Below are 26,063 nucleotides of genomic sequence, written 5' to 3'. Positions count from 1 at the left end.
GAAAGAAAGAGAAAGAGGATACCGAGAAGCGAAGTATAAGAAGAAAGGAAAACAATGTAAACGGTACAAGAAAAGAGAAGAGAGAGATATAGTTGACGTTCGAATTTTTTTAGGGAAAGTCCCGCGTCGTTCGTCGCTTGGGACTGAAACGCCACATTCGTTGTCGTTCATTCAGGAATTACGTAAGTTAACATCGCATCTGCTCGTTGCGCTTGTCTACTAGTTAATGCCTGGGCAAACGCTAAAGATTCCCACTGATTGGGGCCTGAAAAGGTGGCGCGGCAAAGTGCTCCGCCGTCCAACAACCGTGGTCCGTTAAATAAACGTCAGATCAAACAAACTGATAAATACGCGAACGGGCGATCTAATTGGGCCACACGTGCGAGTATACGCCTAATTTGCCACCTAAACGCCCATTCACTAGGGCCTTAAGACACTTGCAAATCAAAATAAAATCATTATGTAGTTATGCGCGACGTTTCGTGACGCATCGTCTATGGTGGTCGTATCTCATTGCAATTTAATAGTCCGCTGATCGATAAAGAAGGGAATGATGAATATGTATATAGATTTCTTTCTTTGTCTAATCGATCCTATTTGTAATCGAATAGGAACTAATTTGAATTGTATCTCGATCAACGGATAATTCGACGGAAAGTCTGTCTGTGTTTTTGTCCGCTCCCCTCCCTCCTCCCGTCTAATTGCCACGAAATTAGCTGTTTCAAAGACTTAATTAACCTTGCTCCTTCACTTAGGCTTGCTTAATTAAAAGTTAATTTTTATATGTGCCCTTTCAAATCGGCAAATGAAATGTTTGATGATAGCTTCATATTTGGAATTTATTTGGAACGTTTTAGATATCGTAATCCGCAATCTGATTATTAGTATTAAACGAAGAACATGGTAAAGAGAGTAATGTTCACTTAAGTCAGAATCATTTAATAATTCATGAACGGTGCACTAATACCGTACACGAACTCCGTTGGTAATACAAAACTATTTTGAATTTACAAGTGATCGTTCGTCGTACTGTACAATGGAACACAGATCACGTCGAAATTCTTCTCATCGAATATGCTTAATTTTATTTAACATTCTCATAGCATCGGGATGCAAATGCGCAAATCTAGAGTCTAGACGTTTATCGTTGCACTCGAATCCGAAGCTTTCGTGAATTCTCAAGCTTTCGCCTACACCTGAAAATCACCCCGCCCTGATCTACTATCTACGAAAGACAGAAATTTAATCAGATTATTCGATTAAGAGAACGCATTCTTAATTCTCTCGACCACAAAGTTTAGTCTTGTTCTTTTATTGGAGATTTGTTATTACATTGCTGATACAAGGGCTTCTGACTATAAGAATCTTTCACCTTCCATAAGTAAAACCATTTTCCATAGGTAACGTTTTTGCTCTTCTATAGCCTTTAACACGTTGGTCATCCAGGGTGATTCGGCTAAGTTTCCTACTGGGCCCAAATCCGACCGCCGGTACGCAGGACGTAAATAGAGCGACAAGCGGGAATCCACTGTTTATCACCTTCGATTCATTATAAAGAAAAGATTATTTAGTTCTGAAATGGAGAAAGCGATAAGCTTTCCAGTTAGAGCATACTTGTGAGATCTACATCAGTGATTTTTTCATCCCCAAAATGTTCAGTAAACAGCGTGAAAATATATTTGAAAGTGAGGAGAGTAGTGATGACGGAGTCTACAACTATTGTTCGAAGTGCCCAAAATCACCCCAAATGTGTTTGGAATGTTTTAACAAATACCATGCGATATAACATAATGTAATATTTTATTCAGAATATAAATTAATAAAAAGTATGGTATAACGTGTTTATAATATTTTCATGTTGTATATCCTATATATAATATCCTATATTTAATTAACTCGAACAAGAAGATCGTCACCTGTACTTGGGTGACGACCCCCATGGAAGTATACCCGTCACATAGATGTGGGTGACGTGACGAGCAACGTGTTAACCATAAGCTTTCGTAAACATTCCCTGATGGTTATCAATATCTCTGCTACGTTATATATATAATTATTTGTAAAGTCAAATGTTTGAAACTTCTCTTCTTTAACAGAAATAAACATTTGGAGTGCCAGCGTGAGATTTCTATGCGAAGCGCGAGGGTTACGTAATTTTCTCGATGCATTTCGTTCCTCATTGTTTTTCTAATGTTACCGCTTGTTATTTAAAGTATAGGTATGTTGTTGTTAAAGGTACGACTACGAAGTTTCTTTAATCATTGACAATTAATGTTACGGAGTACTTAAAATGTTATATTCAGATACGAGTGGACGATGTCAGTGAAGAATTGATAGCGGACATTCGTAATTTAGGAAAACGACGATTCTGTATGGAATTCAGCCATTCTCGTTCGCTTGAAGAACTCACGAGTTGATCCTTTCTCCTATAAAGTTCGCGTCGCTCGACCTTGGATTCAGAAACGTCACATGCGTTTTCACTTGTTTGAACCTACATACGTTGTCGCGTTATGTAAATTTCTTCATGTTTCTAGATACTTTATAGTACCTACAGCTATTACTTTGGTATTTTTCCTAAATTATCCGCCAATTTAATCTCACGATGTTTGTCTATTGTTATTAACAGCCGATATCAAGAATCTTTGATCATTGTGATCGCTCGTTTTAAAACAGTATATGATTTCTTAAATTCTGATGAATTTGTGTCCGGCTTTTTTAAATCGATAAAAATACTTTTGATATACCTTGAACTAATAATAATTTCTGGTCTCTGAAATAATAATAAAGTCGATGTAATATGTAATTCATCCGTGCAATAGCACGAGATCTACAGATATGTGCACACGTATAAAATATTTTTACGCGACTGGATAGTAAGCGCGTGATAAAATATTATCGAAATATGGAGTAAGCAAACATTTCGTTAGAAAATTTTCACTATAATTTATGTTTGATTTTATGTATAATTCGTGCATTAATAGCTGCGTATTCGTGTTTATGTCTGCAAGTATCCTTATAATCTTTTTTACTCGATAGCTTAAAACTTGTCGCTTGTCGATTCGTAAATGTTATTAGTCAGTAAACTATCGTTGATGAGGATCGACGAAACGATATATTATACGTTCTGAAATAATAATTATGTTTAAGTAATTAATAATATCTTTCCTTTGAATAATTTACGATACAAATCAAAGAGGCTAATATACGATAAAGAAAAAAAGCAAAAAAGGAAAGGATTACATTGTATTTCAACGTTTTATACATGCAGTAATTATTGGCTCACTTTTTACCGGATCTCGATCCTACGGTAATGATAGTACGTTGCGTTAACGATCGCATGGTAACCTCAGGTCACACACATCGATCCTCCTACGCGAAGCTTGTAAATAATGGAGACATACACGTGACTTATTCACAGAACATACCGATGGACTCTTCACAGTCGATTTATGCGGTCTGTCGGCAATTTCTAGCGACGAAGTCGACTCATCTTCGAGTTTCAACGGTGTTCGAGTTTGTCTATCTTTTATCTATCTTACTGTGCGCTCATTGACTATGAATTTTGCATACAATCCTATCATTATGTCATAGTTTGGTTACTTGTTCTGGAACGATTCCGTCGTTCTATATATACAGACACATGAAAGTATTCCAACACTTATAGACGCCTTTTATGAATATATTATGTGTGCTATACGAGACATTTTGAAATTTACCATTTTTATGAGATTCTAGAGACTAGACTAGGTTTGGATTAAATTACAGGATATTCGGTGCAATTATACGTTATGATATAAGTTTAATTGGAACGATACTTCTTGCAATATACCTCTACAAATAAAAGTTTCGTTATGATTTAAGCTGCTTATTTGTCAAATCGATGAACTGCACAAAGCAAAAGGTAGAGAATATTGATGAAATTGTATTAACTTGTCCTAAAAGTTTCTTTCGTTTTAGAAGCAGATAATAGATGCGCAACATTTTTTCTTTTATACTATTTTATTGAATTATCATTCTGTTCCATTGTAACAAAATGGATTGTACGTAATTATCATTTTGTTTTATCAGAACAAAATGGATCATACATGATTCAATAAAATAATACAAAACAAAAAATGTCGCGCGTCTATTATTTTCTTATGAAACGAGATTAACGTAGATCACGGAAATACCTAGATAGTTAATTACCCATCATATTATTATGTAAACCTATATAATAAACATCCTATATAATAAACATCCTATATAATATATAATATATATGCGATATAATATAGAGATCAGAATTATAATGATCTTTATGTAGATAGATGTATTTATTTACAGTGATTGAAACAGAGAACTACGACTGTTTAATTAGAGCTATTTCTCGATGTAGTAATGTGATACAACTGAATCAACTGAATTTGTACAACTACACAACTTACAACTTATAACCAACTCCAACTCACAGCAACTCGATAATTTATGAGTAACGATTAACCTGCTGCTTACTTGTAACTGTAAATAGTTGCAACTTAGTCTTAACTGACCAAAACGTCCTTTTATGCATCTTATTGTCCTAAAGAGCCACGGGCATATGGCTCATCGAGATTTCCCATTCTTCCTGAATCGTCAGCATTTTCATTCTTTTCTGTCTGTAGTTCATCGGAATTTTCTCAATGGTCTTTCCACGATACTACAATAATATTCTACGTAACTATTAGGTCATCCCATAAGTTCGTGCCGTTTTTCGAGCGGTTATATATGTTAAGATTGTTTACATACCTTTCAATTTCATGAAAAAATGTAATCCCCCTCTCGTTGTACAACTTCTTCCCATTTCTCATTACTCCGTCTCGATAAAAGTTCTCTTGTTTTTCTTTAAAATATGAAATGTATACACAAAGGTCGGCACGAACTTATGGGATGACCTAATATATTTGAGTCTTACCATGTATCTAATGTAGCAATTCAAGTTGTATACTAATTTTTTGCTAAATATATGTTTGCAATAAACATCTCGTCATTTCTATATACATTTTTAGGCTGGTTTCATGTTTGACGAATATGATCGTGACATTCGTGTATCATCGCAGTGCTAGTGAAATTCCAAAATGTTTTCTATAACATACACAGTATGGACGTAGAAACTTTCTATGGTAAATGTTGAAATACTTTCGTGACCCAGTGTATACTAGTTTCATGAATGAACAAAGGCTTTTAGCGAACGTTTAAACTATGAATACTTGTTACCAAGATATCGGAAGACTTGACTTTTTGCTAACAAATGTGACTTGTATTCTTTCAAGGAATTCTTATTATTCTGTAAATTATGTATTGTCACGAACGTTTCGCGTTGAAATGAAGGAAGATCAGTCGAAGTCAGTCGTTTCTCGGTACTACGTGTTAACGAATAATTTTTACGCGAAATTCTATTTTAATATTAAAAAATTTTACATAAGAACCCGATAGATATTTTGATAAAAGTATCTTTTCTTTTCTTAAATTTCGTAATTTTTAATTCGTACGATGTTCTCCGATTTAAGGTGAGATTAGAGTGAAAAATGCACGGCCAGCCAAAGTTTTGGATGGACGTGACGAATGTGTTCGCGGAATGTAGTTTGCCTGGATTGAATGAAAGACAATCAGTGGCAGGAAGATATGCAAATTGAGGTAAGGCAACTTGTCATTACTTTCTCTAAAAGTTTATATGCGTAATACATATGTAGGTACTCGTGATGGAATATTTCGAGGCAAAACAACTCACCTACGAGATTATTTAACGCGGAACATACGTAAAACGATATTTGTTTGATAACTAAATAACAGGAAATTAATATGATATTTGAAACTTATCACAGGGATATATATTTCGTTAACATTCCCGCTTAATTTATGTTCATATAGAAATTCCATAGTATTTACTTCGTATCGATAGTAATTCCACGCCAATATTTATACAAGATTAACGAGCTATTAAGCTTTGCTAAAGATTGACAATTACGGCAAACTGCGGAGGAATTGATCAATCGCGATGTAATTCCTGTGGAGAACCAGTAATTCAGGTTTAAAATGATATTGCTGTGATTACGCGACTATTCGCGTTGCAAAATTATTTACTGCTAGTGACTTTTCTAATCGAGATCGTCTTTTAGTTAGAATAGTTTTCAGCAATAGTTATATGAAAATATCGTGCGTGTGATCTATCCACCAATCACTAAAGGGAATTTCTCGTTGATATTGTCGCGTTTTTATTTTCTACGCGCAAATAGACAAAAATTAGGATCTTGTGATCTATACGAGTAGTTCAGGAGTAAATGCACATTTTAAGTAATTAGTAGGCAATGTTGGAGTTGAATCGAAGGAGAAAGTGCTACACCATGACCCCGCCTAATGAAATCGGGTTGTGGCTATTTTTCAACTCTCTTATCGAATGAATGAAACAAAAAAAGATGGGAGCAGGAAGGAAAATAGATTAAAAGCGTCGATGTAACGAGTGTGAAGTCATTGGTAATTGGAATGCAGATAAACTGGTAGCTTATCCGCATATTTGCACATATAATCAGGCTGATTACACGTGATTCATTCTTTCGCCGGGTGTTTAATTTTTTTGACTGTATACACTGTACTTGAACACATAATGAACCGAAAAATAAATATTTTTGATTTTAACGCAGTAATATCTCGTTATATTCAATACAATTAATATCTGTTCACAAAACATTTGAAATATTTACATAAATAATATTAAACTAAAGACGACAAATCTTTCGTTCGTCGTGACATTATTAGACATATTGTTATTATATATTATTATATGTTATATAGTGATACGTATATTGTATATTATATTTCATTGTATATCGTTAGCAATCATTTTCAGTAAATCGATATTCATTTGTTATATTATTAATAAATATTCAGAGATAATTTATAGTGATTTATACAATACTGCCTTTTGAAGTCACTGTAAAAGTTTCCGCACAACTTTTTCAATTATTGTATTAACAAGGCATCGTTGACTGGCGTAGGTTTATTCAGTTTCTTATGATTAACTGACGACTAGCCTTGACCATCGTCAAAAGGCCAACCAAAGAAGAAACGTTATGTCCCTCACAGTTAACTCCCTACATTTTTCATTCGGCCACCGATACATATTGGCATGAAATGTTAACTTATATTTTCACCTTGAAATGTTTTACATAGCCTAATAATTATCGTTGTTTCCATATTAAATCAAGCGGTCGGCTTCCCATTGTATACCGATTTGTTACGTAATGGCCAATTACGCAACCAGCATATTTCAATTTTTGACAGGTTACCATTATGCACTGTGAAAGAGTAATTACTCTTTGTTATTTAAATGGCTCTATTTCATTGTGAGACACTTGGCGTATTCTCCTTTGTGTATAGTTAAGTATGAGAAACTTGATATCGATACACGAGATTCTTGTTCATTAGAATTTTATCGAAGGTGTATTTTTCCAAAATTGAATATCTTCTCGAAGAAACTTGCAAACAATCGAAGGAACAACTAATCCATTCGATCGATATACTTTCCTGTAAGCCTGTATTACAATGTAACCATCTGACCTATAAACCATAACTTTCAACTTACGAGGAACCTTATACTTCACATGCCGCTGAACTTGTTAAGAACAATTACCTACACGCACACAGTTTTAGCGATGGAAATGTTACATTAATCACCTTCAAATAGAAGTCAAGTACTAAAGTAAAATATATGGCTTTCTTCAATACTTTTACGAAGCCGTATCAAGAAACACCAAACGCGAACTGTGCTTGATGAATTTGTTGCGATTTTTATTTTTATGATACGATATGGAGGTTGTATCTTTCACTGATAGTTTAAACGAATTAAACATTATTTGCGGCAAAAAGAGATTTCGAACGCGTCTTTCGAATTTTTATATTCTCATCTCGTATTCATTTCAATAAAAGACGCCTATAATAAAAGGAATCTTTGATATAAAATTAAATCGTGAAATCATCGACGACGGTTCTTTTATACTACGTAACCAAGAACGTTTTGTAGTTTCCTTTTTATGATGGAAGAGAACTGCGTACAAAAATATAGAAAAATATCATTTTATTTGCCATAATCGTTTGCCAAACTGTTTACTAAAATTATCCCGATGAATGCTTTTTCTACATTTTTTCCGTTTTTCTCTTCTTTTATAAAAAACGATACAACTTTCTCGATTATACAATATTTTCCTCAAGCGTAAGAAATTCTTTATCGACAGAAAATCCCACGAATTATCTAAATGTAGCTGGAAAATGACTGAAAGCGCGTGATGTGATTAATTGCGAACCAACTGAATGGTCGTATTTCATCTGCTGATCTAATGAATATTTAAGTTTAAATAAAACGTTTCGTAACGAGTGTACAAAGGGCAAAACAAGAGTCACTTCTTGAGCAAATACGACGATTTGATTGGATGTAGTACGCGACGATAACGTTTAAGAAATAGCAGGAACAAGACGCAATTGACAATATGATTTCCATTTGACACGATCGAATTGCTTGCGAGTAATTTCCTCGGCCGTGAGAATCATAGGACGAAATGGAGGAAGAGAGAAGCACGTTTTATGGTTTAAAGTTTATGCAATTTTAATAGGGTACCGATAGATACCGATCCGTTGAAACATTTAATGTCCGCTGTTCATTGGAATCGGAACTTTACAGGTGCGACGCAATCATGACATAAAGCAAGGTTGAATAGAATAACGAGACATTGTGACGTCCATTTGGACGGCATATAGGACGAGCATAAACGCCTACAAGGACGTTCGTAAAACAAAAATATGAAAATTACCAGTGATCCTATTATTCGACGATTTTCATATGTAACTTTGTTACGAGTTCGATTTTCCATGTAATTTTTTTTCATCTATAAATAATTCATTATCAAAGCGTTGAATCATCAATCGGTTTGGCATAGACGATCGCAATGCTTCGGGTTACATCTAAATACTAATATTCAGCTATGTTATGAAATGAATTCTCTACGTGTTATACGTCGAGTCAAATGTCCTAAACACGGCAGTATTTGTTGAATCTTAATCGACTGGTATGGTTGAGTCATATGTTGTAATCAATATAGTTTGAATTAGATGTATTTCCGTATTAGATGACTTTGGAGTATTTAACTGCATAAAGTACAAATTTTCTGTCGTGATTAAATAGCGAAAATAATTAAATTGTTTTATAATAACAAATGACGTAAGGATAATCCTGTCGAGTGTTAGATTATAATTCTTGATAAAGAAAATATTTTTCACTTTTTCATTCTCCTATTTGTTTTTGTTTTGTTTTTTTTTCTTCACAACCATTCTTCATGAAGAATTCGCGAAACTCAAATATATATTTACCATTTGAATTTCTTCTTACAGTCGAAACAATAAACGTTTCCGAGAAACGTTTTTGGTAAAATGAAATCAAGTTTATTTGATACGGTTGTTTGTTCGGTTACGCGTATTGTGTGCGCTCTGTAACTAAGTGAAACGTTAGGTATCGCTATTTGTAAACCTTCGAGATAGTGCAACGAGAATTGATTCGAGGGAACGAGTTGACAGTGTTTAATTCTCGCTTCTCTCGTTGCATCTCGTCAAATCGGTTGAACGTCCGACCCTCTTGTTGCCCTCTGTTGGCGGCAAACCAGACACGTTTCGCGCCTTTCTGTAAAATGTTTAAAAATAATAACGGAGGAGCCAGGAAATAAAAACTCAAAATTACTTGAATTCCACGAATATTCCCGGCTTTTTCCAGATATTTGTTCCGTTGCCATTATTTTGGATATTTGCTATTTGGTATTTGATGTTTTTTTTTTTTTCTTATGATTTATTTGTAAAATTTTTGAATAGAAGAGATAAATATAAAGATGAAGATAGATAGTCATGATACGTTATAGCTACGTATAAGAAAATTACAGAAAGCAACAATGAATAAAGTATCTCTCTTATTAAATCATGTTTAATGCTTTGAAGATAAAAATACTTCCTTCTCTTGTAATATCAACTTCCTACGCCTCTTTCTGCCCTTTCGAACATTATCACACTCGAACTACTCCTGAAATGTCATAATTTTAAACACCAAAATCACAGAGCTGGTATAAATAACTTCCACGGAATATCGTCGTATCATTAACGCCCTGACGAAACATTTAAAATCGTAATCGACAGAGAAATAAGCAGAAGAAGGTCAAGATAAAATGACGATTTTAAAAAAGGAAAGGAGAGGGGAAAAAGGAAGAACGGGTTTGCGGTTTGACGTAAAACTTGCTGATCTACATCACTCGCAGGCCTGCAAGGAAGTGGCGCGATACTATTATTCTTCTCGGGTTATTTTTACGCTTTCGGATCCAGGAAAATGTATACCTAGCGAGGATCGATCAGGTTCACTTCCTCCTTTTCCATTAACCTACCAACGCCTCCGTGAAAATCGACAGGGAAAACAACGATGTTTAACCGTGCCACGTTCTATGGAACGACAGATTCAAATCCATTAAATTACAAAACACGTCTATCGATAAACTGTTTATGATAATGAGGATCAATGCAAAAGTTATTAGTAATGATCGGTTCTCTCTGTCGTATGTTGGTTTTTTCCTCTTTCTTTTACCAGTTTTCTCTAACACTTGCAACACAACATACTGCTCCGCATTCCTCATAGTTTGTTTATAGAAAATCAACTGACATCGTTCGCCCGACTAATTAATTAATAAACTATATTTGCCATGATTTACATGAGATAGCTGCTCTCGAATACAGACAGAGCATTGCATAATCGCGCGGCTATGTCGTTTCTACGACACTATTTCCTCACCTTATCCCGTTACTTTTCGGTGCTTGCGTACTAACGATCAGAAGCCACGAGCTAGATTATATCATTGTAACTCGTGTATCAAACGTGTGTTGTTTCGAATCGTACGTGAGTAGCGATAAGACGTCGATAATCGAGACTTTGATTCACAGTTGCATATATAGGTAAACGTACGTATACTCGAGAGAATACATCCGGTTGTTATTTATGCACTTCGGTATTCTGTATGGCTGCTGTGATACCGAAATGCAAGATGTGAATGATTTACTGTCTCCAACTTTTGCAGACAGACTTTTCTCTTGAAAATGGATATAATAAACTGCGTGTATTTGTGCAGTTGTAGGAGATTTAAAAACGCAGAAATACGCGGAATGAATATAGTGTTGAGAAATCTTAACTAGGTGGTAGATAGATCAATCAGGTTGCAACTGATCGGTTGATATTGCGAACCGTGAACGCTATTAACGCTCAAGATGCAGAGTAATGTTATGTTTAGTTGATTTATTTGCACTGTTGTATTACAAGAAGAGTATGATTGTGTAGTGAAGATTGTTTGAAGATTGGTTTAAGATCCCTGAAGAAGCCTCGCCTGGCCCTTATATATACTAGCTCTCCGTCCTGGGATTTTCCTTCTCATAATGGTTTTATGGGGTGAGAATCTATTCCTTTCATTCTTCTCCGGTGTTGCTGAATGATACTAGATATTTACTTTAGAGCGGCCCCATCGATCGCTTAGGGTGTTAGTTAGCCTCTTGATATGATCCGCATCGTAAAGTTTACAACTTGGGAGGAGGAACTTCGAACTTTTTTAAAAAGGGCAGATGTGCTGCCCAAGTCATGAACTAAAAGTCACCCGAAATCCTGAACATATAGTATGTAAGATTTTCAAAGTAGAAGCTATAATATTTATGGATTTGTTTAATCCGGATGTCGTTGATCTGATAGATACGTGTAAAATTGAATTCTAAATAATTTTAAGTGAATAATTGTTCGTTCTTTATGTTTAAGTGTGATCTATATATATCGTAAATACATCTGATTGTGTTTTATATTGTTAGTACAAATGTATAGATTTTAGTACAATTAAAGACCTTTTATATATATTTATATAGTCCTTTTGCAAAAGTAAGCGCTGCAGCGTAAATTTCAAGTTATTGTATCTCCTATACTTACAGGAATTTTTACTTCGCGCTTTTTTACTGCGACTTCTGCAGTTAATTCTATTCAGAAAAATATCAGATTGCATAAATATTTACAGTCCAGTAATGACATAGCAGTACTAGTAGTGAAACATTAGATATGAAAATGGATGGGTTAAATGGGATATTGGTGTTATCGAATGTTATTAAGGAAATTCATTCCTTGTGTTATTACTACTAATAGTTATTAAATAGTTACTAAACAGGCTGAATATGCTCATTTCAAAACAATATTTCATACAAACCAATTCAATATGTAATTCTTAATGCTCGTGTATTTACTCGAAATTATATTCGTGTGAACAGTGGACATTGAACAACTGTATTTATAGAAAGAAACAGCTGAAATAATCGTATTTATATTACAGATCTTATTAAACACAAATTAGTAATCAGTGATTAGAAAAAGTATAATAGACAGGTATATAAATCATGCTTCAACCGAAGCCGATTGAAGTTTAGCTACCAATTAGCTCTCCTTAAAGCACTAAGACGTTACATAAGATCGATCCACCGATTTCTTGCTAGATAAGAAATAAAATTCTTCCTGTAAGTACTCACGTAGGCATGTTGTCCGACCAGCAACCTTCTGCCAGCAGAAGGTTGATTGTACATGTTTCCGTTACTCTATCTTTATTGAACATTTGGTAAAGTTTATACAAATTAATCTACTTAAAGCAATAAATTTTAAAGGAACAGATTTTTGTACAGATTTCTTACTTCCATGAAAAATAAAATTGGACCAAACGACTTATTTTTTTTATTTTTTTATTTTTATTTTTTTTTTTTGAGAAATTAGAAGAGTTAGTTTACTAAGTAACGTGTAGAAATTCATCTCATTCTCAATAATTTTTATTACATCAAAGATTATTTAATTAAATTACATCAAGATAGAAAACATATTGCTACATACAAACATTCTTCAATCATCAGTAATAACAAGAGTAAATAATCAACAGGAGTTTAAATTACGTTTGAAACTAAGTTAAACATGTAGGATAACATTTTTTTATAAGATACTTTATTTTCGAGAAAAATACATTTGAAGATGTATCATACGTACACGTGTACACACTGGACCGGTTTGTTAATGTGCTTAAACGTTATTTCTTTACAAATGAGACCTTCGACAGAAAAACATTAGTTTATATTTTTTATTTATTTCCGTATGTATAATAAGCTCCTGCTGATTGTGTTACCATATCTGATCTATACTTAGCCAAGTTAAAGTCTACTTGACAAATTTTCAATCTCGACGAAGGGAAAAAATTTGATTCTATATTTTCGACGTATTTTTTCACGTAGAATCATCCCTGCCCGATTCTACTACGATTACCGCTCCACCCTGTGTTGGGATATTATTTCATTACTTAACGTAATATTCGTGTTTGTTCGATTTTTATTTCGAACAGGAATTACTATTGCGATGTATGTAAAATATGCCTGGATTGCATTGTATCGTTTCGATGAATGCTGACAAAGCGAATAAAGGTAAGCAGACCCAAGTCGCTTCGCATTTTGATATTAACAAGATATTTCATTAGAACTTTCTTATCTGGCAAATGTATTCGTAGAAAGGAAGAAACCCGATAAATAAAAAAAAATCGCTGATTTGTTATCAACCCGTAGATATAGAGTTTCTAATAAAGCAATTCGTCGTCGCTTTTATTCCATAATAATACGGTTATCGAACATATCTACGCTCTCTACATTTGCACTTTGACGACCATTAAAGTTTATTGGCTGCCCTTTCGAGCATTTACATTTTGTTAAATATTTACGCGTACGCTGCAGGTGAAAAATGAAACTTTGTTACAACATTGAAGGATCTGCTATTGCTGCATGCTCGTAGAGCGCAGTCGTAGTATCTATATGGATTATAAATTTTGAATGATGGTAATTATAATTAGACTGCAGATTTCTATGCAAATTCATATTTTTGCATAAAAATATGGAAACTCCGTAGCCGAAGCTCAAAATTGTTTTGCCTTTCGAATATCATAGCAATATCATTATACTTCGGATATTTTATACACTTTCTCGTATCATGTGCATTCGAGCACTAATTTTGCACTTCTTAATTTTCTATGCTTAAATGCGTAAAAATGTTATAAACCCATAAAAAGAAACTTCTTTTTAGATACGTATTTTTCCTGCGAAATTGATTGGAAATTAATTATTTATATCAAGTGCAAATTAATTTTATCACAATATAGTAAATTATAAATTGTTAAAACAATTATTTCAAATAACGTTAAAATTATTTCAAATAAAAAATACTCACTTTGAGAATTTTATCTTAGTTGCGCCTATATTTGATGGAAAATGGATTATAAACTTACGATTGTATGATTACAAATTTGATTCGACTCGAATGCAGACTATCTTGATATATTTTGATAAATTGAATATAAATTAATGTTATGCGGTTACGTTATCATTATCGCCAGGTTGGAATACATTATGTCGCATATTTCGTGTCGATTGAAAGTAAGAATAGCCTTTCTAGCTGGTTGGAAATATCGATCAATTAAGAGAGAATGTTGCCTACAATTTTATGACACGTAGACGTGTATGGAACGACTTCTAAATATTTAATTTGTAAATAACATTATGTACGTTAATTTTGATAACACGTGTGATATATTGTCTCTGAATGACTTTAACATCTTCAACAGTATAATAAATGTAAATTCGTGGTCGCAATTCAAAGTTCCTTAGAATCGTGTACGATCCAAAGTTATACGTTTCGCGTTAACTAAATTTTTTCCTGATAGACTAATTGTAAGAGAGTTTCTTTCATATCTTTGTGCTCATCTTGTAATTTTTACCAAATACGAACATATTCAAGGTAAAACGTTTTCCTATCTATTAAAAGTTTCACTGAAATTCGTTAATGAACTTTTTATTGTAATAAATTATAATATACTTATTAACGAAATTTATTTGGTGCTCTGATATGAAGAGCTTTTAATTACTGTTCACTGAAGAGCTTCTTACTACTCAAATGGTTAAAAATACTATTATCGAATAGCAATATTTTCGCGACTAGATGATAACCGTTAAAAATGTCTATCAGAGGTATTATGTACATTTGTTTCGCATCGTCATATGCTGTTGCACTTATAAAATCGTTGAATGTACAATACTTTTAGGAATTCTTATCGTTCTATTCTCCTTTCGGGGTCGACTTATCTTATCGGTAAGCGTCGTACTTTCAACGATTCTTCGTAAATATCACGGAGAATCTCTACCTGACGTAAAAAATACGCTCTATTGTTTACGTATAAAATTGGATGACTTCGATCGTGAACAGATTTTATCTGATTACGTAAATTCAGTTCGTTTCTTCTTATGTAATTAATTCGTAATGCAATAATAATTAAATCATTCGACAATCGGCAATTAAAAATTCTCGGCCGTTTGATAAACAATCATAGGATGCACATACTCCGTAATTTGAAAAATGACGCGTATCTATTGTTTCTGGGTAAGTTGGAGGGATTATGTATCGTTCTGATATCACGTAACGCTCCATTTTCACATTCTTAGCGTAACATTCCTTAATTTAGACACATACATTTAACTGTCGAGCAATTATTATATCACTATTATGCATTGCACTAGAGTCGTACTAATTATACTATTTCATACTGATCTCATATAGCGATCTTTTGCAGATACTGTTATACGATAGAACTTAATATTACTTAGTAAAACTTGACGTATTTTGCAAGTAATCAGTAGCGTGTACTAATAAATTGTTTTACACAACAGTAAAAAATTTTGGTAATAAAGTAAATGGAACTTTCCATGTAACACATATTTTACAAACTGAAAGTCATCGTTGCGAGTCAGCAATAAAGTAATAAACCTTCAATATTTACTCGCTGTTTAATGTTAGCTACAATTGGATTGATAATAACTAAAAAAACTTATATTTCTTTATCGTAAGTCTTTCTTCAGAAAGCTTTTCAATTGTAAAAGAGAAGATTTACAACTTGCCAATTCACCAATGTTATTAATTGGTAAATTATCATGTAAGATGGCTTTAATTTTTTACCTTTTAATCGAAGTTATGCTGTGTAGACTCTTATGAAACGGCGGCTAAATATTTTATGATAAAGAAGAACAAGGATAGCACAAAGAAATTAATGAAGCTTCGGTTTTTTCACTTTTTAAATTAACAAAGATGAAAATTATATTTTTTAATGACCGTATAACATGCTGACCAATGGCCATCGTGCGCGCGACTCTGCTTTTATTTTACAATCTGACGTTGGCGAATCGAATAAAACCTTATGACGTCATGTTGATTTTCTTATCAGCCTCTTGCGGTATCCCATAACAGATTGCAGTGGGAAAATCCTGAGTGGGAGTTCTACGCCGCTATATTTACACTAGAATATGATATCGCTTCCCCTCGAAATATTTCGATTCCATGAATTTCTTTCCTGGTCGAACGCGATACGGATCGCTTTATTTGCGAGGCAGATTCGTCGTTAATACAAGAATTTACGGGCTCGGGAACGACAATCGCGCGATAGGTAAATGATCGGCGGAAAATAAGAGGATTTACGGTGGCGCGAGATTTAAAAGCTTTGCGTGCGTAGTCCGGTCTGTTTCCCAATGACGCCCCGCGTTCTTTAATTTCGTGCAGTAGTAAACGTCCATTCAAATCAGGCAACCATGCGCTCGTTTCGTACTTTACGCGTATCATTAATCTCTTACGTTCGGGTTGATTGAAAAAACATCTACGTACGTCTATCTGGCGAATGCCATATAGAGGATAAGTAACTTTAACTTGTGAAGAGAAATTAATTTAAATATATTGTTTTTCTTTGTAGAATTCTATAGCTAAAACTGATTAATTGTACACTTCTATAACGTTGTAATAAATATAATGCTATAACGTTTTTATTATATTACATTATATTATGGTATACAGTACGCTATGTGCTAGAACGAATTGGTTCTTGAATCACGTTCGTTATAGCATCTGTTCGTTTTAGCTTACATTAAAACATATATATTTAGAAGTAACTCGTTCCAGATCCATAGTTTAAAGCAAGGTACAACGGTTTGAATAATCGTAAAACGTAATATAAATTAAAAAATAAGTGATGAGAGCGATATGAAACTTATTTATTTAATTGAAATCATAAATTGACGAGGCAAATATGTTTGTTAGCCTTCTTCAACAATCGATATCGTTCCGTAAACAAACCGCCGTACCTTTTGACTGTGACATTCGATTATTCGTTCGTCCTGGACCGCGTTAGTTTGTACTGTTATTCACGAATTTTTACGCTACTTAGTTGTCTTCTATCTACCGAACGAGAGAAAGAGAGATTCAAACAAATTCGTGTCGTCAGTCAATGTTTATTCTTTACCATAATAATCGTCGGAGTGGCCGATATTTTTTCGCGTTTGTTATAACATTCTGATTTTACTTATAAAAATTATTCGTTGTCTCGGTGTAATTAATCAATTATCTCAGATTAACGTAGTGGAAATCGTTTAACTAAATTGGAAAGCTGAGATTATGTGGTGGAGTAAGTTAAAAATTTGGGGATATGAGTTGGTTTGTGACTTCTAATCCTTAGAAGAAATATTTGTTTAATCCGATGGTAAATCAATTTACCATATGATCCTGTGTCGTAGCATGTTTTTTTAAGCTCAAAAGATACACTAAATTTTGTTGTAACAATAAAACAGCATCGTATGAAAAATGGCAGTGGACTGATTTACGCCACTATAGTTTCCAGTTTGTCGACGTATAATAATAACTGGTGTGCGCTATTTAATAATTTGGTATTACTAATGCTCGTAATGGAAATCTTCTTTGAAAACCCGTTAATTCTATTTAGTAATTCCAGTGAGCAGAGATTTCTGGGAAACTAGGTGCATTTTTCTGCCTTTCTTATCGTCACGACGATAATCTTTTACGACTGTAGGTCTAATAGAGAAACACGGGATGAGGTCACGCTTAGATCGAATAAACAGGGGCTAAGTTAAATGGAACAGTATCTATGATTGCCTGCCGCACCCTTTTCTATCTCCGGCCCTACCCTTTTGGTCACCATAGGGGGCTGCTCCGGTTACAACGATACTCAGTTACGTCTTCGATATTGTCACTCAACGACTCAACCCTTCTCATAGTTTTATATCGAATTAGACTCGATTCTTCATAGAAACGATTCTTTTACTCGATGTTGACAGGACGCTCATTTATTAAATTAAGAAATCTAGATAATTTATTTAAAATTGTTACGTATATCATTCAGATTCTTGTCGATTGTTCAAGAAAGTGTATTAGATAAATAAATCTCAATTTTAGGATTAACTGGAGAAAATACGATAAAGGAGTAATTTTCTATAAATACAATTATTTTGTTAAATTTGTGGAAATTGAATTCGTTATTAAATTAGAAATATAACTACATATTAGCTGGCGATAAATATATCAAGAAGATTATTAGAAAAAATTCTAATTTATCCAATTAAGTCTAAAAATTAGAATTAAAATAGAGTTAAGTCATCTCATGGAGTTTATCACTTATGTGTCTGTACTTATGTGAAAATGGTTGTAGAAACAGCCAGATGAAAACTTATAGACGAAGATATAGTCTAATTTGATAATAATTTTTTTCTTCTTTATATTCACACACTGTTTACGAGACAGGACGATCAGCAGTTTACAAACATACTTCTTAAAGAGCATCTCTTACACGTAATCTAAAAATTGACCTCTGTAGAATAATGTAGTAATCGTCAAAATCATTTCCTACTTCTACTACTCGTTATTACTAAAATAAATCTGTTACGCTAGTTCGCGGAAAATCTACTTCACGGAAGAGTCTCTCGATATGCCGAAAAGTTCCACAATCGTGTAAAAACATTATTCGACGATGAATTAAATTTTAAATCAAACTAATCAACTCGAAAAGTTATATTATTTATTACAAGATAATAAGATATTATGCAAATACCAATCGTACACTGTAAAGTGTAAACGAACAAAATTTCTCACAGTATTTTCCGCTTTCTCCAAAATCCGTTCGTAACCAGATCTCTCCTATATCTCTGCAATACCAAGGTTGCTATCAATAAAGCAACAAACGCGAATTGAAACGCAGCAGCTCATCGAAAACAAGCATTCAGCTGGAACCGGAACCTAGTCGTCTCTAACACCGCAAACTATCCCACTCAGGAACACAATGTCCGTTTCAATAAGGTAGCCGGTATTACTCCATAAACCGTGCAATAGCTACGTTTCAGCTATCTCGTACCAATTTCCATCACCGTCAAATACGTTCGAGCGTACAGGAACGAAAGTAATCGCTGTTTACAGGCGAATAGCCGCGAATATCGGCCAGATTCGTTCGTTTCTTGATCGACGGCCTTAAAACGAGCAATCATCGTTCGACGTAACGTCGTTCGTTTAGTAGGACGTTGTTTTCGATGAGATTTCGACGAGATTAGTCAGACCGTTTGGCGTATCGTCGATCGGTTGATCTCATTCGATACCGTGCCGTTTCATCGACAATCCTCCAACAATTAGCAAGAAAATTAAGGGACAATTTACCGGTGAATCGCGTCGTTAGAGGAGCGTCCGCTTCCATTGGCTCATCGATGATTACGTCGTCTCTCACGTGCACGGTGTCACAGAGAGACAGTGTCATTTCGCAAGGCCACGCTGTATATTACGAACGTCTAAAAGGGGTAGAGACAGGCCGTCAATTATGCACGCTTGCCCAATGGGTACGTATCTAGGCTTGCTACCGATTTTATTAACCGCTTCACGATACGGAACGTGTTATCGTGTAAAAGTGACATAAACAGAGACGCCAGAAACCCGTCAACCGTTGATACCTTTGGAACACGTTTGCACCGTTTTTCGCAGGATCATCCAATTGTAAAGGTTCTGTGTATCGTGAACAAGTATTTGGGTACTTCGAAATTATTGCGAGGACGATGGTTGACTAAAGGAGTAGAACAATTGGCATAGAAACTTTTAACGTGTGTGTTGTGCGAGTTATGTAAAATATTTTGAAATTTTCTTGGTATTACGATGAGACACGACCGCCACGATTATACCTTGATAAAATTTCGAATTGATCGGAAGTTACACGACATTTATTGCGGACATATACTTGGTAAAATATTAGAATATAACACGAATAACCATCTTAACCATATAATGAATTTGAAAGACGATACGCAGTAGGGTAGGTAGACTGATTTAAAGAATGTCTAGAAGAGGATCTTGAGAGCCGATTCATTATCCTTGTGCGGAGTATTCTGGGATTATGCAAATGTTTTCAACAGACAGCATGTACAATGATTTGCGAAAACGATCGTTCCTCAGATTATAGTTATTCGTAATTACCGTTGTACTTGGTGCTACGTTTGTACTACAGGATATTACCAAGTATGCGAACTATAATTGGCGCTTTTGCAACTAGTAATTACTTCTGTTTTCTATAATTGGAAATTCGTCGAAGGATAATTGAAATTTGCAGGATGAACTTGAACGAAAATTAGTCGGATGTGATTATTATATTCAAGACTAACGTTGTCTCGTAATATGCAACAAGCTTGATCATTAATTGTGCAAAATTCAAGATTGAATTTGGAGACGTTCCAGTTTAATCATCCTATCTTAATATTACACTTTGTTTTTTTAAGTCACATCGCATGTTTCCTCATATTTTACCTAACCTTGCTGTCTTACTTTATTCCACGTTCCAAGACATACATACGTATTGCGGTAGCATTATCATATCTCCCAAGGATTTTGATCGCAAAGTAACAATTCCAAGCTTAAGCGAACAGCTCCGTCGTTGCTACGCGAAGAGACAACGGTTTCTAAAATATTAGGTTGGATCTGAACAGGTTTAGGTGTGTCATGCGTTCGTTCTTTCAAATCTACTTAATTTCAAATATTTTCTTTTTACCAAAAATGACGTGATTTAATTAAGGAAAGCTTGAAAGTTTGAAATCTTGGTTCGTGAAAAAAAAGAAACAACATGAATCGCTATAGATTTTATGTTTTTCATGTAATTTAATTTGTTTCGTGCACGAAAAACACGGTTCGATGGAAATGCGCGATTCCTTTGACTAAATTCGGCATATTTAAGCTTAATAACGAAATACGGATTAAAAAGGTTTCTTGTATCTAATATGTACAATCGTAACGATTTTTGAGAATTGCATTTATTTGACGTACTCGGGAAAGCAAGACATTTACAGATTAATAATAAGTCGATATTTTTACACTTTGGATATTTCTAAGCAATTTATAATTATCCTCGGTTGCTAATTTAAGTTCAGAAATGTATAATTAAATTTAAAATCAATTCTGTATCAAGTATCTGATAATAATATGTAGTATTTCCGATATCTCATTATAATAATCAATATTCAAGAATTCTAATATATGCACGTATGTACGTGTATGTGTTACAAAGTATTTTGGGTATTTAACATCGCGTCGCGTCGGATATCTTTGAACCATCTTAAAATTTATCAAATCTCCAGGATATTTTGAATATTAAAAACCTTTACTGATATTTTAATGTCGCGAGGTATTTTTCTCATTTCTAACCTGACCCTGAAAAAAATTTCCCCGAAATGTTTAGAATATCTTTTCTTATATCGATCCGATTTGAAGGAAAATTCTCGACTCGACAAATTTTCAGTGTGGTTTTAAGAAAACTTGACAAAATGTAGAAATTCTCCAAAAAATTCCTTATGCGTTACCTTATGCGCTACCAGATAATCGTATTCATATGCATATAACGATAGAACATTAGCTGAATATATCTGCTCCAATGAGTAATTAAATTGAAAGCGAAAACGTTTACGCACAATTGGAAGAAACAACGGGGCATTCTCGATTCTCGGGGAATACGATTTCACGGAAGCGATAGAGTTAATTAATTTTCAGCCTAACTCGGCTCATATATACGCTTCTCGACGAATCGTGCGAATAATCATCGATCGCAAAATGAAATATATTTCATCATACGCTTACGCTTCTGAAAATATTACGTATAAAAAGAGTAATGAGAAATTTAAATGAAAGAACAGAAGGAAGATAGAAATTGAAAGAGCGGAAGGTAAAGATAGAATTGCAAGCCAAGGATTTTGCCAACCTGGACCATTTCTTAGCCGTCAGGCTGAAAATAAAGAATATTATTATCATTACGTATAAAAAGAGCGTGCCAAGCAGTTGAACCCTTTCGCAAGCTTTATCATATAAGTGAAATATAGTAGCAAAAGGGTTAAGTATTCTTCACATATTTCGATAAGAAATATTTACCTATAAATCTTCGGCAAACAATCTTGTTTTTTATCATCAGTCTACCGCGATCTTTTTCCACTGATACGGTCGCACGCTACATAATCGAACACTGTCTAACTGGTGATTTTTAGATTTAAATATTCTTTGGTTATTTTAAATTTTGCAATTTTTTTTTAACCTCTTGTCGGATAATTCCGCAAAATAGAAAAATATGATTTATATGTTATATGTAACATGTGTACATTATTTTGCTTAAGAACATGAAACTATTTTTCTATTATTATCTGTCTCCTTTAGTATTTATCAAGTTAGCTTAAGTAAATGCAGTAATAATTGCTTCCCTGTCTACATTAACGATCTGAAACGTATTATTCCTTTCTAACGTGTTCTACGATTAAAATACGATCAGCTCATTGATCAGCTTTGAAAAGCAGAGAGAAAAGCGATGGTGTTGCAAACATTGTTTTTTAAATTCACCGTAGAATTTCTCACTATTTATATAATCTTCTTACAACAAAATGAACTTGTTAAAATTACTTATTTCTTGAGAACTAAGCGTCGAATCGCGTACCTATGTAATCAAAGTAAACAAACGATAAAAGAAATGTAGTTGATCAGTTTCGCTACTGAGAACCTCAAATGTTGCTCAGTTTTCCAACACTTTCTATACAATCAAGTCCGTAAAATTGGCTAAATTGCCAAACAGCATTTGACAATTATGTTCTCCGCGAGCATATCGTGTTTCAAAGAAGATACACGAAATTTCTGCAATATTTCATCGTGTCAGAAAATTGTTTTAATAATAGCTGCCGAATCGTGTCGCTTGAGAAAGAAGTCCAATAAAGTGTCATCCATATTTTCGTCGTCTGATTGAATGAAATAATTTTACGTTGACAGACGAACAAAATAGAATCGTGTCGTCGAGCGATGATGTATTATTGGGTTTGGCGTGTCCACGCCTGACGTAAGCTCGAGCGTAAAGTCAGAAGTGAGGGCCACGCCGACGATGGCACGTTTCGTCGAACTTTTCATTAGTTCGTCACGCGATCTTCCTGGCCCTTCAGTTATTCGTAAATATTACTTTTAATATTGACTACTACGACACTAGTTCTGGCTTTTCAATGTACGTATAATTGTAAAAAGCCCGGAATGTTGAAAACTACGCTTGAATAGGTTGATGGTAGTTTGGAGAATGAAAAATTAATTTGAGATACTTCGATGAACTTGATAGCAGGTGCAATTTGTTTAATTAATATCGATGAAAAATTTAATAATTGGGATAAGACTAAATTAATCCGCACTGCTGTTAGTATGGTTAGTAATTTAAAATTCAATTCATGGTTTAGTATTTACCTAAAACAAATTCATTAGCAAATAGCGCTTCTTCGTAAAACACATATTTTATTTTAAAATCTAATCAGCGAGGTATTAATTATCGTGCTGTTAATTACTGTCTTATTTAACACGATTCGATACTCGAGAACGTCTAGATAAGAAAGATAAAATTACATAGCGACGAAGATATTTCTTTTCATAAATTTTGCCTTAAACGTGAAACAATTGTTTGCCACCAAATTCCTATGTAAATTCACATTGACGCGATTATATATATATATATATATATATATATATATATATATAATCGCGTACTATATGTATAATATGTATATATATGTATAATCGCTTATTTATGTAATAATTCGTCTAATCATTCTTGGCTGGTAGTCATTTACGTTTCTTGTCGCTCTTTTTTTTCTGCAATATTCTTTTCGTGATTTACGACAAGAAAATCTTCTGTGAAAACACACGTGTTGGACAGATAACCAACGTTAGCCCTATTTAGCTCATTCGTGCTTAAATCGTGCAATATTGTTGCTAATTATTGATACGCGCAACTCTTAATATTGTAAGAATTAGAACAGTTAAGAAAAATTAGTTGAACCTGAAAATTCGTTATACCTTTAAAATGAATTATTTACAATTTGCAATATTTAGCGCGTTTGAAACTTGTTAATATCGCGTGGAGAATATATTTCGTATCGTTTCGTAAAAATATGTGTAATATATTTCAAGTATATAAAATATACTTGTAGGAAAAAATTGATACCTCCTGCGATGTAACATTTATTTAAACCTTAGGTGTAAAGTAATTTTTATAGTAATTTTTATGTAATTTAGAATAATGAATTCAATAATCAATTAATAAAATTTTGTAAAATATTTCATCTCCGTATACACGTTGTACAGTTGAATATCTTTTACTCTTTGGCGTTCGATGTAAAATTAAAAAAAAGAAAAAGAAAACTGTGGACATTGAACGCGTGAATGATCTATCGTAGATCAATCTATGCGGTAATTGCTTCACATACTTTATAAGTACGTGTTCAACTGATTAATAGAAAAGAAAATAAAACAGGTTCTTTCGCATCGTGAATTTTAATATGATATCATTCGATAAACACAGTGATTCTTTTTCAGAAATGCATGAATGAATTTTGCGCAGATTTTTGTGCAGACTTTGTGGTATTTGTGGTCCAAGACGGACATAAGGTCGACCGAAAGTATCGATTGGTCACGGATAAGACGAAGACAGAAATGTTTAAAAAATTTTGTGCGTTTAACGCGAATCAAAAATTGTTGATAAATGTTTAATATCGTGATATTAATTTGATAATATGATAATAGTTTACGTTGAATCACTTAAGATGACAAAGTCGGAAAACTGACGCAATATTCATAATTTCTAGGAACTCGTTTAACGTCGGTTTAGTCCCATCGTCACAGTGTGATGTGACATTTCTTATTTCCTCTCCTCGTTGCGCGTCGTCACATGATGCACGGTTATTACATTCGACGATAAGAAATTTTCACAGGCGAATATTTATTGACACATGACATATCCCAACAATTTAGGACAATAGTACTCGAAAATGTCGTAACGTGGCATTTCTAAAATGTCAGTGCCGCTATTAACAGCCTTGTTCAGAAATGGTCTCGCGAGCATTGCGAACCATTGTTATCTATTTAGAAGGTGTTTCGAGCTTGATGCGTGTCCTAATTTCCACTATTTGTAGTACAAATACATATATCTTTGAGAAGAATGTACAGTAGTTCACTGGAGTATTCGAACACTTATAAAATTCTTTCGTAGATACGTATATCATGTTTGTGATACGAAACATCTTGAAATTTCATTAGCGTAGTAACGAAACCTTTATCATCATAATTATAGAACGTTATCAGCGTAATTGTGGCAGTTATGTTCCATTACTACGTAGTAAATTTATATTTACAGACCTTAATTTTTAAAAAGGTAATTTAAAAAATGCAACCTAGGTAGACGATTGTGTTTGGGACGATTATGTTTTATTTACAAAATAATATAATATAATATTTTTGCGTATTACATGTGTATATTCTGTGCAATTTTCCACCTTTAGATTTTCCACAAATGCATAAAAATCGTAGTGCTAATGAAATTTCAAAATGTTTTAGATGACACACATAGTATATACGTGAAAGTTCTCTATTAATATTCGAATACTTTTGTCAACTATTGTGTATATTTGAGTCGAAAGAAGAAATATTCATTTCTTCGTGTAGAAAATTTCTGTCCATTTCAATAAAAATGTAACAAAAACTGATAAATGGTAATTTCATAGTTTTATGAATATCGATCGTAAACATTGATTGTTGAGTTGTTAGAGGACATTCGCAGAATACAATC

General features: G+C 33.6%; 1 protein-coding gene across 2 annotated transcripts in view; it reads left to right on the top strand.

The window, feature by feature from the left end:
- Nucleotides 1-26,063, top strand: part of LOC126915882 (phospholipid-transporting ATPase ID) — a 73,498-nt gene that overhangs the window by 2,212 nt on the left and 45,223 nt on the right. The window contains exon 2 of one of the 2 annotated variants that reach the window (XM_050720997.1): nucleotides 5,529-5,655. The exons of the other annotated variant lie outside the window; for it this stretch is intronic. The gene's annotated coding sequence lies outside the window, so the exon portion shown is untranslated. The remainder of the gene's footprint in view (nucleotides 1-5,528; nucleotides 5,656-26,063) is intronic. 2 annotated transcript variants of the gene reach the window in all.

Source organism: Bombus affinis, chromosome 4 (assembly GCF_024516045.1).
Source record: "Bombus affinis isolate iyBomAffi1 chromosome 4, iyBomAffi1.2, whole genome shotgun sequence".
In the NCBI taxonomy this organism is placed as follows: Eukaryota; Metazoa; Arthropoda; class Insecta; order Hymenoptera; family Apidae; genus Bombus; species Bombus affinis.
This window is presented reverse-complemented; position numbering and strand designations above follow the sequence as displayed.